The 13,525-nt window shown below is 38.7% G+C and overlaps 1 protein-coding gene across 15 annotated transcripts in view; it reads left to right on the top strand.

Moving 5' to 3' along the window:
* MBNL1 (muscleblind like splicing regulator 1) overlaps positions 1-13,525 on the top strand; it is a 219,907-nt gene that overhangs the window by 46,069 nt on the left and 160,313 nt on the right. The window lies entirely within an intron of this gene.

The raw sequence follows: 13,525 nt of genomic DNA, 5'->3' as shown, positions 1-13,525 counted from the left end.
TGCATTTTTAAACTCCTGTGATGAAAGTACTGAAGAAAATGTAGACTCTTGTTGCTCATAGGGCAGAAAAATAAAAATAAAATCAGGCTCAAAGACCCCTTCCTCAACAACTTATCTTTGAACCAGCTACTGTTTAGAACCCTGTAAGTTACCAGAGGAGCCCTGGTGGCACACTGGTTAAGAGCTTGGCTGCTAACCAAAGGGTTGGCAGTTCAAATCTACTAGCCACTCCTTGGAAACCCTATGGGGCAGTTCTACTGTGTCCTATAGGGTCGCGGTGAGTTGGAATCAACTTGATGGCAATGGCTTTGGGTTTTTTTGGGTAAGTTCTCAGAATCGACTTGACAGCAATGGGTTTGTTTTTTTTTTTAAGCTATTAATTAAGGAGCCATGGTGGTGCAGTGGTTAAAACAATTGACTGCTGATCGAAAGGTCGACAGTTTGAAACTACCAGCTGCTCCGCGGTAGAAAGATGAGGCAGTCTGCTTCCTTAGAGATTTGCAGTCTTGGAAACCCTATGGGTTCAGTATGAGTCAGAATCGACTCAGTGGCAGTGAGTGTTAGGTTGAGCTATTAATCGGAGTCACTGGGTGATAAATGCACTTGGCTACTAACCTAAAGGTTGGCAGTTTTCAAACCCACCCAGAGGCTCCTTGAAAGAAAGGCCTGGCTATCTACTTCCGAAAAGTCAGCCATTGAAAACCCGATGAAGCACAGTTCAACTCTGAGACACATGGGTTCATCATGAGTCGGAGTCAGCTCAACGGCAACGGGATAATGATATGATGAGGAATCTCTTCATTACTAAACTAAAAACTGATGGGCATTCTTAATTGAGGAGAAACTGAGAGTAGTGTGTATGTTCACATCTGAGTGTGTATTATTTACATCCAGGTTCTACCCTGTGAATGTACAAGGCCAATAGCATCCAGCCCTTAACTCTATAAAGGGGACTATCTTATCCCCTCCAGAATCTCCTTCATCTTTCCGCTTAACCTGCACACCCAGAGCAAACCACAAATCAGGCAGTAGTGGCCCATTCACCACATCCTACTCCACCCCTGATCGCTGTCTGCTTTTGGCTTCTGTCATATTTATAGTCATTGCCATTTCCTCAGAGTTTGATACTAAATTTCCAGCATGTATTGTGAATGACAGGAGCCCTGGTTGTGCAGTGGTTAAAGCGCTTGTCTGCTAACCTAAAGGTAGGTGGGCAGTTCGAACCTACCAGCCACTCCGAGGGAGAAAGATGTGGCAGTCTGTTCCCGAAAAGATTTACAGCCTTGGAAACCCTATGGGGCAGTGTTACTCTGTCCTGTAGGGTCGCTGTGAGTCGGAATCGGCTCAACGGCAGCGTGTTTTATTGTAAATGAAGTTTTAAATTTGGAATTAGGAGACCTGATTTGGGGTTCTGTGTCTTCCATCTAATTAGCTTTGGGGACTTTGGCGAGTTAGTCGCTTAACTTTAATCTAGTTACCCACACATGGCCAAAGAAATATAGGTATCTCTTGGAGTGGTAAGGAGTAAGTGACAGAATTCAGATAAAGTAAATTGCATACCCGTGTATAAAATGTTATTTGCTATTATTGGACAATAATAGAATGTATGAGTTCTGTGAAAAAAATAAATTCCTCTAATTGGTTCCTCCAGTAGAAATGTTTTTTGAAGAACACCGTGTAGATTATATATCTATATATATTTGTATGTATATATATATATATATATATATAAAAGAAAGCTTAGTATATGTACAGAATTTGGTAGAAGCCAACTTTTCTAAACTAAATCTCTTGTAGGCTATTACTCCATGAAGGGCATAGTTTAGAGTTTAATCCAAAACAGAGTGGTTGTTACTGCAATGAGATTAAGGCTTTTTTTCCCCTTCTCAACTTTTAAGCGGAGATTTTACTTGAATTTAAATAGGGGTCTAGGTATTTGCTATATATGAAGAAAATGATCTAATTTCTATATAAAAGCTTTTCCTCATTCTTTGATTAATATATAACATGCACACACACATATATACACATTAATCCTTATTTATTACTGAAAATATTAACAATTGATTTTATCATATTTTAGTGATTAAATTGGTGTCCTAGTTCTTTCATCTTCTTTATAAAATAATTTTACTATTATAAATTGTTCTTATAATATAAAATAAGTATTATAAAGTCTGGAGTCTGTCACTGTCTCTAAAATACTTCTTTTATGTATACACGTATGGAGCCCTGGTGGCGCAGTGGTTAAGAGCTCGGCCGCTCACCAGAAGGTGGGCAGTTTGAATCCACCTGCTTGGAGACCCCGTGGGGCAGTTCAGCTCCGTCCTGTCGGGTCCCTGTGATTGGAATTGACTCGACAGCAACTGCTTTGGTCAGTTCTCCTCATTAGGTGTCGGGTGGGTCCCACAAATATGTATGCCTGACAGTCACCTCAGGTGACTGATGGTAGGTAGTCCGGGGATTTTTCTGGAGCGTCAACATCCAGGACACAAACTGAGGCTGTTAATAAACTGTTGGTGGGTATGGGACTGTCTTAGCCACCTTTACGTCTGATTTGCCGTGGAAGCTTGTCGTTGCTTTTTCAGTGCATATGGTGCTGATGGAGACACAGAGCTTTAATCACTGTCTCGTTAGAAGGATGTAGTTCTGTTCTTCTCATTTCCTGGTGGGTTCCAGCTTTTCCAGGATGCCCAGAACGTTATGGGCAATTAATATAATAAAGAAAGTGATGCTCTTTTCTATTTAGCAAAAGCACCAACCCTCAAGCTGCCATGTTAGCTGGCTCAGTATGCATACTCTTTTGGAAAGTACAAAATCCTAAGAATAAAATTCTTGATCTCATCTCCTGAGAAGTGCGACTTTATTTATACTCTTAACAGCATGGTGAAATCGCATTATTAAAATGCGAAGAAAAAAAAAAAGTGTTAGAAATACCCATGTTCTGTCAACCAGCCGTTTCAGTCTTTTGACAATCCAATTTCAAGTACTTCTTTTCTTCCTTGAACTGTTATTTAATAACCGAGAAAGAGAGTTTGAGGTGGGGAAAGTGAGGGAAGAATGGCTTTATTTTGTAACAGGATATGTATGTACTCATTGGCCAAATCGTGCAAGAGTCTAACCTGCCTAAGCTGTTAGAATTGGAAGTGCGTGGAGCTTTAGGAGAAGGGCGTTCCACCCCACGTCAGAAATGGCCAGACAAGGAGCTCCAGCCTCAAGGGAAATGACCACGTGGGAAAATGAGTTTGGGATCTACAGGAGTTCACTAGAGTTCTGTTGCCTCAGCCAGCTTGATAACACCTTGCATTATTTATAGCAGTTGTCAGAAACTATTTCCTTTAGTCAATTAGTGTCTAAAAAAAGCCAGTGGGGGGCGGGTAATCAGGATATTTTCTGACATTTGTAGAACTAATGTGTAAAAAAAGCATCCCCTTAATCGTGTGACATGGGACTGTCAGAGGTGTTCCAAATGTAACATGCTCTGCAGACACTGGTAGCTACACATTTTGTTTTTATTAATAAGAAACTGTGTATTGTCCGTTTTGATACGCTGTCAGCCCAGACACTTGTTCAGATTTCTAGCTCTTCGGCAAATAATTACAAAAGACAAATATTGTCATAATTGTTAGAGCAGCGAGATGCTTTATTTTGAAATAAGAGTTGAAACATGATTTTACAAATGTTCTCATTGATTAGCTGCCGTATAAAGGCTAACAATTGAAAATGTTTCGAAAAGTACAATGAGGCTTTCAGTTCTGTATATAGGAGAATGCCATCATATGATACTTTTTACCCATTCCTACATAGAAATTTACAATCCGTATTTAGGGATAGTGTCTTCTCAAGGTTCTGCATAGCTTTAACAAAGAGAGAAAAGCACAATATTCCTTGTTGCTGAAAGCACGTATTAGTAAGTTTTTTCTTGAAAGACGTTTGTCCTAGTTCAAAATTAATATATGCATACACTTCTCATCTGGAAGTTTATATTATTAGTAGCACTCAAACATAAGCTTGTTTTGTACATACAATTGTGGCATTGCTTAAAATAGTAAAAAATTGGCAAAAACCTAGGCACCCAAAGCAAAGAAATGGCCATAGAGTGGAGTGATACGCAGTTATTAAAAAATAATTATGGCAGTCTGTTTCTATTGACATAGATCAGTCTGTTTTCTATTATAGAAAGAAAGCTTCAGGACAATATGCTTGATCGTATTACATTTATAAAACAGACAAACTGTATGTGCGTGCATGATGCGTGTGTGTGCGTGCAGAGAAAATGACTGGACACACACCACTAATAATACGAATTCCTTCTGGGATAGGAGGCGGTATGATTAGACAGTGGAGGGAGAAGGAGTCCTATAGAAATTTTGGTAAAACACTTCTGCGTGGTTTAAATTTATTACACCAAGGATGCATTTATTTAGCCATCTCTAAAACCAAATGAAAAAGAAAGAAAAAAGATGTCATGATTGTGGAGTTACGGTACATCGTTCATATAAATTGCTTTCTAGACATTTTCTTCATCGTTTATGCTGATAGTTTACTGACTTTTTGTTATATTTAGCAATACCTCTGTATAGATAATAGCCATAATCTGTAACCATACATCTCAGTACACACACACACACAGACAAAAGTAGAACTATGGTTAAGGGTGCAAATTGTGTGTTCTTTGACTTGAAGTAATTTAGGTTATCATAGCAACTGGAGATGTGGAAATCTCAGTACAGGGAGAGAAGAAAGGCTTGAAATTTAAGTAAACAATATTTGGTTCAAGCTTGAATTTTGCTCGTGAACCTTTGCATTTTATTCATAGTCCTTGTCACACTCCATGATAGGTTTTTTTGTTTTGTTTTACGTCTCTCTCTGAAGGCAAGCTTCCTGAGGACGTGTCTTGCTCATGTATGTCTGCACAGTGTCTGTGTGCATAAAGGATATAGAGGTTACAGATCTGTGTAGCCATTTCACGCAAGTATAACAAGATTTCACTTCTTAAGTGTGTTAGAAATCCAGAGATAAAGAGAGCTGTGAAACAGAAGTGTGATAAACGGTTTATGTATAGATGTATGAGTAGGACCGTTTAGATATCATGGAGACAAATTATCTTCTTTTATCCAGTTAATCTTCTGAGCTTTCGAACTTTCTGAAGCTGTAGAATCCATGTTTTTTCTCTTTCATTCTTATAAGTTAATCCTTATAAGAAATACTGAGGCAGACACAAACAAAATATGCCATCCTTCGCTATTCTCTTTCAAAGAACTGTGGAGCTAGCTGCCTTTTGAAATTTCAGGCCTCTGCAAAATGCAGTCTGTAGGTCTGGTTATTATATGGCAGTTTTAGTAATATTAATATAATTGGTTATTATTCAGTGTCTTAGACCTGTTTAAGTATGTGAGCTATGTGGCACCTTCCCCAAAGCATACGTAAGGTACATTGAAGTGAAAATATGATTTGTCAACACATCTTTGTCTTCTAACATATCTTCCTCATTTAAACCAGAAAAAAACAATTGGGTCTAATTCACTATAAGTGAACATAATTTTTATTTGTATGTGAACATTTATGTGAATTTGTAATTTTTCCAAGTCAAATTAACTTAAGATTTTAATATTTGATTATTATTAGGAATAATTTCAGTTGACTAAAATAAAAATTTTAGTGTGTTATTAAGAGTCTGAGATTATTGGTTAAAAAGAAAATTTTAAGGTTAAATATATAAATTAATATAGACATCCATAGAAGTGTAATGTTAAACTGTGTAGCACCTATGTAGTTTGAATATTTGTAACATTTGGAATAAGAAATGATAGGGACTTTTACTGATAATGAAAAAGAGAAATATTAGGATATACTATTGGGTCATGAGAAGTCCACTAATTAATTTAATTAGGATGCATTCAAGTAATTCTGTAACCCTGTTGCTGTTGAGTTGATTCCGACTCATAGCAATCCTATAGGACACAGTAGAACTGCCCCATAGGGTTTCCAAGGAGCACCTGGTGGATTCAGACTGCTGACCTTTTGGATAGCAGCCGAGCTCTTAACCACTGTGCCACCAGGGCTCCAAGTAATTCCACAGTATATTCAAATTGGTTTCATTCATTATATTCCAAAGAGTAATCATTTTAGAGCTTTATATTTAATTCTAAACATAGATTTTTCCATACTTTTCTCATAATGATTAATAATTAAGCCATTTATTTTGAGTAATCTTCAGTAGAAATGAGACCATTAAATTTCCCTTGGTGAGATTATTATGTTGGGTTTTAAATCAGACCTTTGGAAATCCAGATCTATCTGTTAAGATCAAGCTTCTGTACTCAGATATAGTTGATAGTATTGAGGGCAATTAGTACATTAAATTTTTAGAAATTTTATAAAGTGTAGCAACTATAAATCCTAATCTTAGTAGAGATAATGCTTTATATTTTGGCTATACTTATTATTGTCTTTGTCATTTCTGGTTGATGTCATAATTTATCTTGATTGAGTCTACTCAAATGGCAAACAGATACAGATTAATGGTGGATAAGCCCTTATAACCACTGACTGTGAGAATGAGACCTGCCACGGAAGGAACGTTGGAAGAGTGGCGCATAGAGGTATGCATGCGGCAAATTTCACTCATATCGAGTCCTTGGGTGATGCAAATGGTTAAGCACTGGACTACTTGCCAAACGATTGGCGGTTAAAACCCACCCAGAGGTGCCTCAGAAGTAAGGCCTGGCAGTCTGCTTCTGAAAGTTCACAGCCTTGAAAACCCTATGGAGTGCAGTTCTACTCTGCATCAGTGGGGTCACCATGAGTCAGAATCGACTTCATGGCAAATAACAACAGGGTGCTGAGGGAACATCTCAGTTCTCTCATGGATCAACTTCATACTTACTTTGATTGTGCAGTAACGTCATTATTGACATCAGACGCATAGATGAATTTGCTACCATTTCTCAAGCAATGCAAATCATTTGTCGACATGCTTTAGGAAGAACCATGCTTTAGGAAGAGGTTCTGCCAATTCAGTAAGAAGCTGGCTGAGATTGTTCAGAAGTTATAGAGGTTAAAAATTAAAACTGAGATTTTATCCCTAGTTACTATCCCAAATAAAATATATTTAATTCATGCAAGCTGCAGACTCAAAGCTCACAATTAGCGTATAGCGTCGGGAATGACAATATCACAGTGTCCTGCATTCCATTTAGCACGCTCAGTTTTCTTATGCTGGATTCATGTTGATTGATACCTGTTGGGTCAAGGTGCTTTTCTTCCTGAAAATTGCCAGGATTGTGAGATTAGATGTTTCTACCATTTAGCTCTTGAGCACTTAACAGCATTGTTACCTTTGTGATAGCCTGTGTTCTGATTTCCTACTTACTATTTTGAAATATTAAATGGAATGAACATCAGAAATGACTAACTGAGGCTAACAAGTTCTTTGTGTAATATATAGGGTAAATAAAAAACTAAGTAGGGTTAGTTTTTTCTCCCAAAGAATGATAAAGTAGCATGCTGTTTTATCTCATTATATTTCCTTTTGGAACAGAGGGAAATGTTAAAACACTGCCTCTTTGAATATCATCAGAAAAGATGCAAATGTCCTCTTCTTTTGCCAGAATTGAAGACTTGTTCTGTCAGAAATTCACAGATAATTTATTTAAATGTTTTAAAATTTGCAAAGTCACACATAACTGTTTTGAATTTTTCTGTGGGTAAAAGATCTTTATCAGGTTCGCAATCAAGGAGGTATTTAAATATGGTTCTATTTTAACTCCGTTGCCTCATGCTCTCTTTCCAACGAATGGAGTTAGATGCTGGTCTCTCTCAGGTATAGTGGCGAGACCTCCAGTGTGTTAAACTGGGTACCTACAGGCCAGGCATTGCAATTTGTAGAAAATACTTGCAAACTGGTATTCACGTATACAAATAAAATACTCAGTCATTCAACCAGTGCTGTTTGCCTTCTCGGGACCAGGCACTGTTCGGGTGCTGGGAATTTAGTAGAGAACTAGTTTGACAAGTGGCTGCTGTCAATGGAGCTTGCATTCTCATGGCAAAGGCAGTTAAGAAGCAGGTAGTGAGTGATGGGTTGTTTTCAGTTGCTTTGCGATCAAGTCAGTGCTGACTCATGGCGACCTTATATATAACTGAACGAAATGTCGCCCTGTCCTGCGCTGTCTTCGTGATCGTTGGTATGCTTCAATCCATTGTTGCGCCTGTTATGTCTCATTGAGGGTTTCCCTTGCTTTTGCTGACTCTCTGCTTCAACAGCCATTGTGTCCTTTTATAGCCATTGGTCTTCCCTGATGACATGGCCGAAGTAATAGTCGAAGTCTCCCCATCCCTGAGGAATATTCTGGTTATGTTTCTTCTAAGACTGATTTGTTTGTATATAAGTATGTAAAATTATGCAAATACTAACTAGTATTCTGGAGAAAAATAAAACAGAATAAAGGTCTGGCCAGTGTGGGCTGCTCTTGGGAGGAATGAAAGGCTGGGTTTTTTGATAGTGGGCTGGAAAAGCTTTTCTTTCTAGGCAGATGACTCTCTATTAGGGGCTGGATGAATGTACAAAGCCAGTGACCCAGCATACGAAGTTCAGTGATCCATTGTGATATTTATCTTCCAGTGATCTTAACACTTTTTATTTGTTATGTCTCCTGGTAGAAGGATCAATTCAAAATTCACTTTCTAATTATCTCTGTAGAGGCTTTATATTTTATTTTGTTGTAAAATAAATACTTAAGGGACAGTAATCGTTTTCTAGTTGCTTGCAGTTGAGTTAGTTGCCTCTGGAATTCTAATCTTCAGCAACAGGGCATCAGCCAACCAGCGCGCCTTCATAATCCTTCCAGTAACAGACCAGTTGATGATTAGGGAACCAAACCCATGAATGTATCACAGTTTAAAAGAATGCTTTGCCAGACCTTCGGTTACTTACATGAGGAGCTTGTCACCCATAACACCAAACAGGGAGACATGTCAGTCCAGCAGGCCACATTGACATTGTCTGTGCCATTCTGCAGGATGCGTAATTGAAAGTTCTTTTTCTCAGCAGTATCTTTAGAGCTTCAGTCACTTGCACGTTCCTTCATGATTTTGCCAATATGTTTACTTAGTCTTATTTTTTAAATTATTTTTTATTAAACTTTAGCCTCTTCCTAAGCTATAATCGCCGTGTAATCACAGTTTACAAGCTAGTTACAGCATTCTAATGCATCTATTAAAATTATGTTGTTTGTGCACACCTAAAATTGCTGTGGTACTAGCTAGTGTGCTTACCCCTCGCCGGGAAACACTGATCTCAGCTTTTTGCCATATGGAGCTGAATACTGCTGAAGGCTGCATTAACCCACTCAGACCACAGGTTTTCCAGTATAAGAAGTAACAGCTTTGGTACTCTTTATCTAGTCTCTTGGTGAGTAGAGAAATGGCAACACAGCCTCCAGAACTGCTCATTTACATACTGAAATCTCTGCTCGTACTTGGGACAAAATTGTTTTGCAAGCAAACTTAATTTGTTAAAAGTAATGGGTTGCTCGTTATGGACTTGTTGACACCAGTGAACCAGTGGAAGAAGTTATGGTTTTGGGCAAGGGGGGCCCCTTCTTGGCATCTCCAAACAGATACCATAAACTCAACTGTCTCGTCCAGTTAGATTAAAACTGTTTTAGTTAATACAAATTATAACAATAAAATTCTAAATAATTAGTTAACTTCTTCAATGTTTACCCTATTTCACAGTCATAAGCTTAGGAAAAAAAAGTCCCCAAAATTCCAGTTAACTACTCTGGGATGTAATTGGACCAACCTGCCTACGTTTGGATTAGAAGAACTGAAATGATTAGTAAACAGATGCGATTAGGAAATTTAACCTTGCTCCTAAATGTCATGCAGTTCCCCGAAATAGAATTTCATTCTCCTACCTTGTAAGCATCTGTTTCTCTTCTATTGCAGCGTGTATATGACCCATAAATATAAATTTATGTGAAGCTATCCAGTGTCGGTTCAATGCCATTCATTCAGTATACGTTATTGGCTATAAAGATAACTTTTAGTAATTTCCCATGCTATTCTTCTTATGTTACTCACGATCTTTCACTTTCCTTTCCCTTATTTTTTTCACGTGGTCTTCTTTTCCTTTCTTTCTATTTCCCCCATCATACCCTCAGTTAGAAAATGCATGTGATTTCTGATTGTCACTCAAGGAGAAATTGGTTCTTGATCATTGTCGTAGAATATGCTTGTTTGTAGATGTCATGTAAAATGAAAAATTTTAGAATTTGATCAATGGGTTCAAGGGGGCTTGTTGTTGTTATGCAGATTTTAACACCCCATTTGCAAGCATTTGAGTTATTAAAGTATATTTTGTACTTGAGTGGGACTAAGCCTGTAGTACAGCAGAAAGTTTAAACCCTGCAATATTGTTAAATCCTCCAGACAACTCCCTCCTACCCCGAGAAGAGTTATATTATAATTTTTTATTATATGTTGAAATATAGATCAGAGATTTATCTCAGAAGCAATTTGCCTATGAGGAAATATCTTTGAAGTAGAAATATTTCCTTTAATAATGATTTATAACCAACATGTTTTTATTGTTATTTTTACAAATAACAAAATATGTTTACAAGAATTCTTACAGTCAGGACGTTCTTCACACACTTTTAAACATTGTCTCTATCTATAGAGCAAAAACCAGTTGAAGTAATGTTTGGGGTCATCACTATTGATCCAAACCCTACGAATCCTATAAAATCTTAATTTACTAAAACCCTACGCTAAGATTCCTAACCTTTCCTGAAATTTCTTGTTTTAAATAGAGGGAAAGAAGGCAAGACCATAGTCCGATATAATCAAGCAATTTAGTCAAGATCAGTTTTCAGGGTACAGTATGAGTTTGGCTCACACAGTGCCATATATCAAGGGCTGACACACACCCCGAAGGCTAGACTACCAAAGAGTAAAGGTTGGTGTTTATTCTGATTACTCAGTGCCCATGCTTGACTAATTATAAATATTTTGATTATCATCCTTGTCAGTATCTTTCACAACTAAGTAGTATGTTCTGCTAACAAATATATGTCTATAATTCTTTCAGTAACACTTTCTGAAGTCAAAAGAGTTTCTCTGCTATAGAAAATAGAAATAACTAGAACACTCCATTTGCAAGCACTTTAGTTATTGAAGTGTATTTTGTACTTGAGTGGGACTAAGCGTGTAGTCTAGCAGAGAAGAACAATAAAGAACCAACTCTGCAAGTTAATTTGGTAGTTGCATTTAGACATGACCACCAAGCAATGCTGATTATTTCTAATGCTTGCGTTCTCCTTGCTCCTCATGTTGTTTGGGCCTCGAGGTCGTGATTAAATATTTCGTCGGGGTGGGAACACATCCTAATATGCCTGTTTATTTCTATTAGTATGAATAAGATTTATTCATTGACCGAACATTTTTAGAACATCTGTTCTGATCCGGGAACTGGGAAATAATAGAACATCGGTGACGATCCTTGTTTTCAGGGAGCTCGTGGGGCAAACACATAGTACAGAGAGATACAAAGTATTGCGGACTTTGGGAGGATGGGATAATGTCTAGCAGAGTTAGCCCAACACTTAAAGAGGGAGAAGGGGTTTTCCAGGTTGAAAGGGTGAAGTGCGTGTCAAACCATACAAAGGGTTAGCATGTAACAATTCCCAGGAGCACACAGTACATGCCAAGAATGCTGGATAACGCCTCTCTAGTAGGGCACTAGAGGTGGAGCGTAGAAACAAGCCAAAAGGACAGAAAGTGTCAGTGCATGACAAGGGGAAAGGTTCAAGAAAGAGGGCCTTGTAAGTGCTGTCTGAGGTTAAGTAAAGACCAGGACTGAAAAGCTTCTTTGGGTTTGACTTTTATGAGTGCACTGACAGTCTTTGCAGAGCATGAAGGAAAAGAGGTGAGTGTGGAAGTCAGGCTGATAACAGACGCAAAGGTGGATGGGAGAGGAAGAGCAGAAATGCATCAGGTGTGGGAGGCTCTTTGGATATTTGACCGGGAACAATAGACTGAGAGTAGTAGCGAGAGGAGGAAAGAGAGAGTCCCCTCCTCCTACCTTGCCACCCCTCTGTTTGGGAGCTCCTTCAGCACATTTGAGAGCTAAGAGAAGAAACTGTTGAAAAGACAGGACTTGTATGTATAGAGTAGAGAGGGTCTAAACGCCAGGACCAAACCAAAACACCAAACCCGTTGCCGTCGAGTCGATTCCAACTCACAGCGGCCCTATAGGACAGAGTAGAACTGCTCTGTAGAGTTTCCAGGGAGCACCTGGTAGATTCGAACTGCTGACCTTTTGGTTAGCAGCCATAACACTTAACCACTATGCTACCAGGGTTCCCAAACATCAGGACAGAGGTCTTGAAAAGATGGGGAGGAGTTGAGGTGGAGGCTCAACCTTTGGCAGGAGGAAGGACAATTGCTGGGAGACTGGGGAGAAGGTACAGAAAGATATCTTAGATATTTGTGGCGGGAAGGAGAGAGAGTTCATGCCTGAGGGACACTGATTTGACTGTGCTATATCTTCAACACAGATAACGTGGTCGGTGTCGATAGTGGGAGGAGCATGGGTGGGGAAGAACTGGAGAGGTGAAATTTAGAAAAACCCACTGTGTGGAATGAGAGAAGGAGCTGTCCAGGGCCAGGGGGAAGATTCCTAGGGAGTGACAGGGGCTTAGAGACACTGAAACAGCAATTTGTAAAGGCTCTCCCCCTTTTCAATTACAGTGATCTGTGTGTGTGTGTGTGTTCAAGTGTGCATTTTCGAGTGTGCTTATGTGTATGTGATATACATGTGTTCTTATGTATGTGTTGATGTCTGTTTATTTTTGTGCCCTTGAGGCAATCCCAATCCGGATGCAGGACTTGATAATTTAACAGTACGTATGGAACTTCATCTATTTTTTTTAGCACCGTGCTAGGCACCGGGTTACTGAGATGTGTAAGATTGTGTTGTACTTAGGAACGTATAGTCTAGTGGGTCACAGGTACAAGGAAATAAATCCGTGTACGGGGCATGAAGTGCAAAGGTAATTCAGAGCAGGCAGTGTTTAATATATGGGTGGCTAGAGCTGGAAGGAGCTTTGTGGAGGAAGTGACATCTTAGTGAATGGTTGCAGGCAAGGCGTTTGAAGATTCCAGGGCGAAGGACTAAAGAGATTGTTGACCATGCGGGTGGGCTGTGCTCAAGGCATGAGGTGGTTGAGAAATTCTGAGTGCAGGGGAAAGGCTCAGGAAGGTAGGCAGAGCTTCGAGTGTGTGACTGACCCAACTTTGCTTTTTTTTAGAGTCAGGAGTTAGGGCCTGAAAACTTTTTTGAAAAACAAAAATATTTCTTGAATATTGGGATGAGCTTGTCCCTTGAATATCTCTCAAAAGTTGTAGTCTTACTACAATATTTTTCCAAATCTGGTAGGTTTTTAAAGAAATTAGTGTTAAGATTGACAGTATTAATCCTAAAATAAAAGTTTTTAAATCTAAAAAAAAAAAAAAA

Source organism: Trichechus manatus, unplaced genomic scaffold, assembly GCF_000243295.1.
Source record: "Trichechus manatus latirostris isolate Lorelei unplaced genomic scaffold, TriManLat1.0 scaffold00062, whole genome shotgun sequence".
NCBI classification, from domain to species: Eukaryota; Metazoa; Chordata; class Mammalia; order Sirenia; family Trichechidae; genus Trichechus; species Trichechus manatus.
The sequence above is the reverse complement of the archived record's forward strand: the minus strand, read 5'-3'. Positions and strand labels throughout refer to the sequence as shown.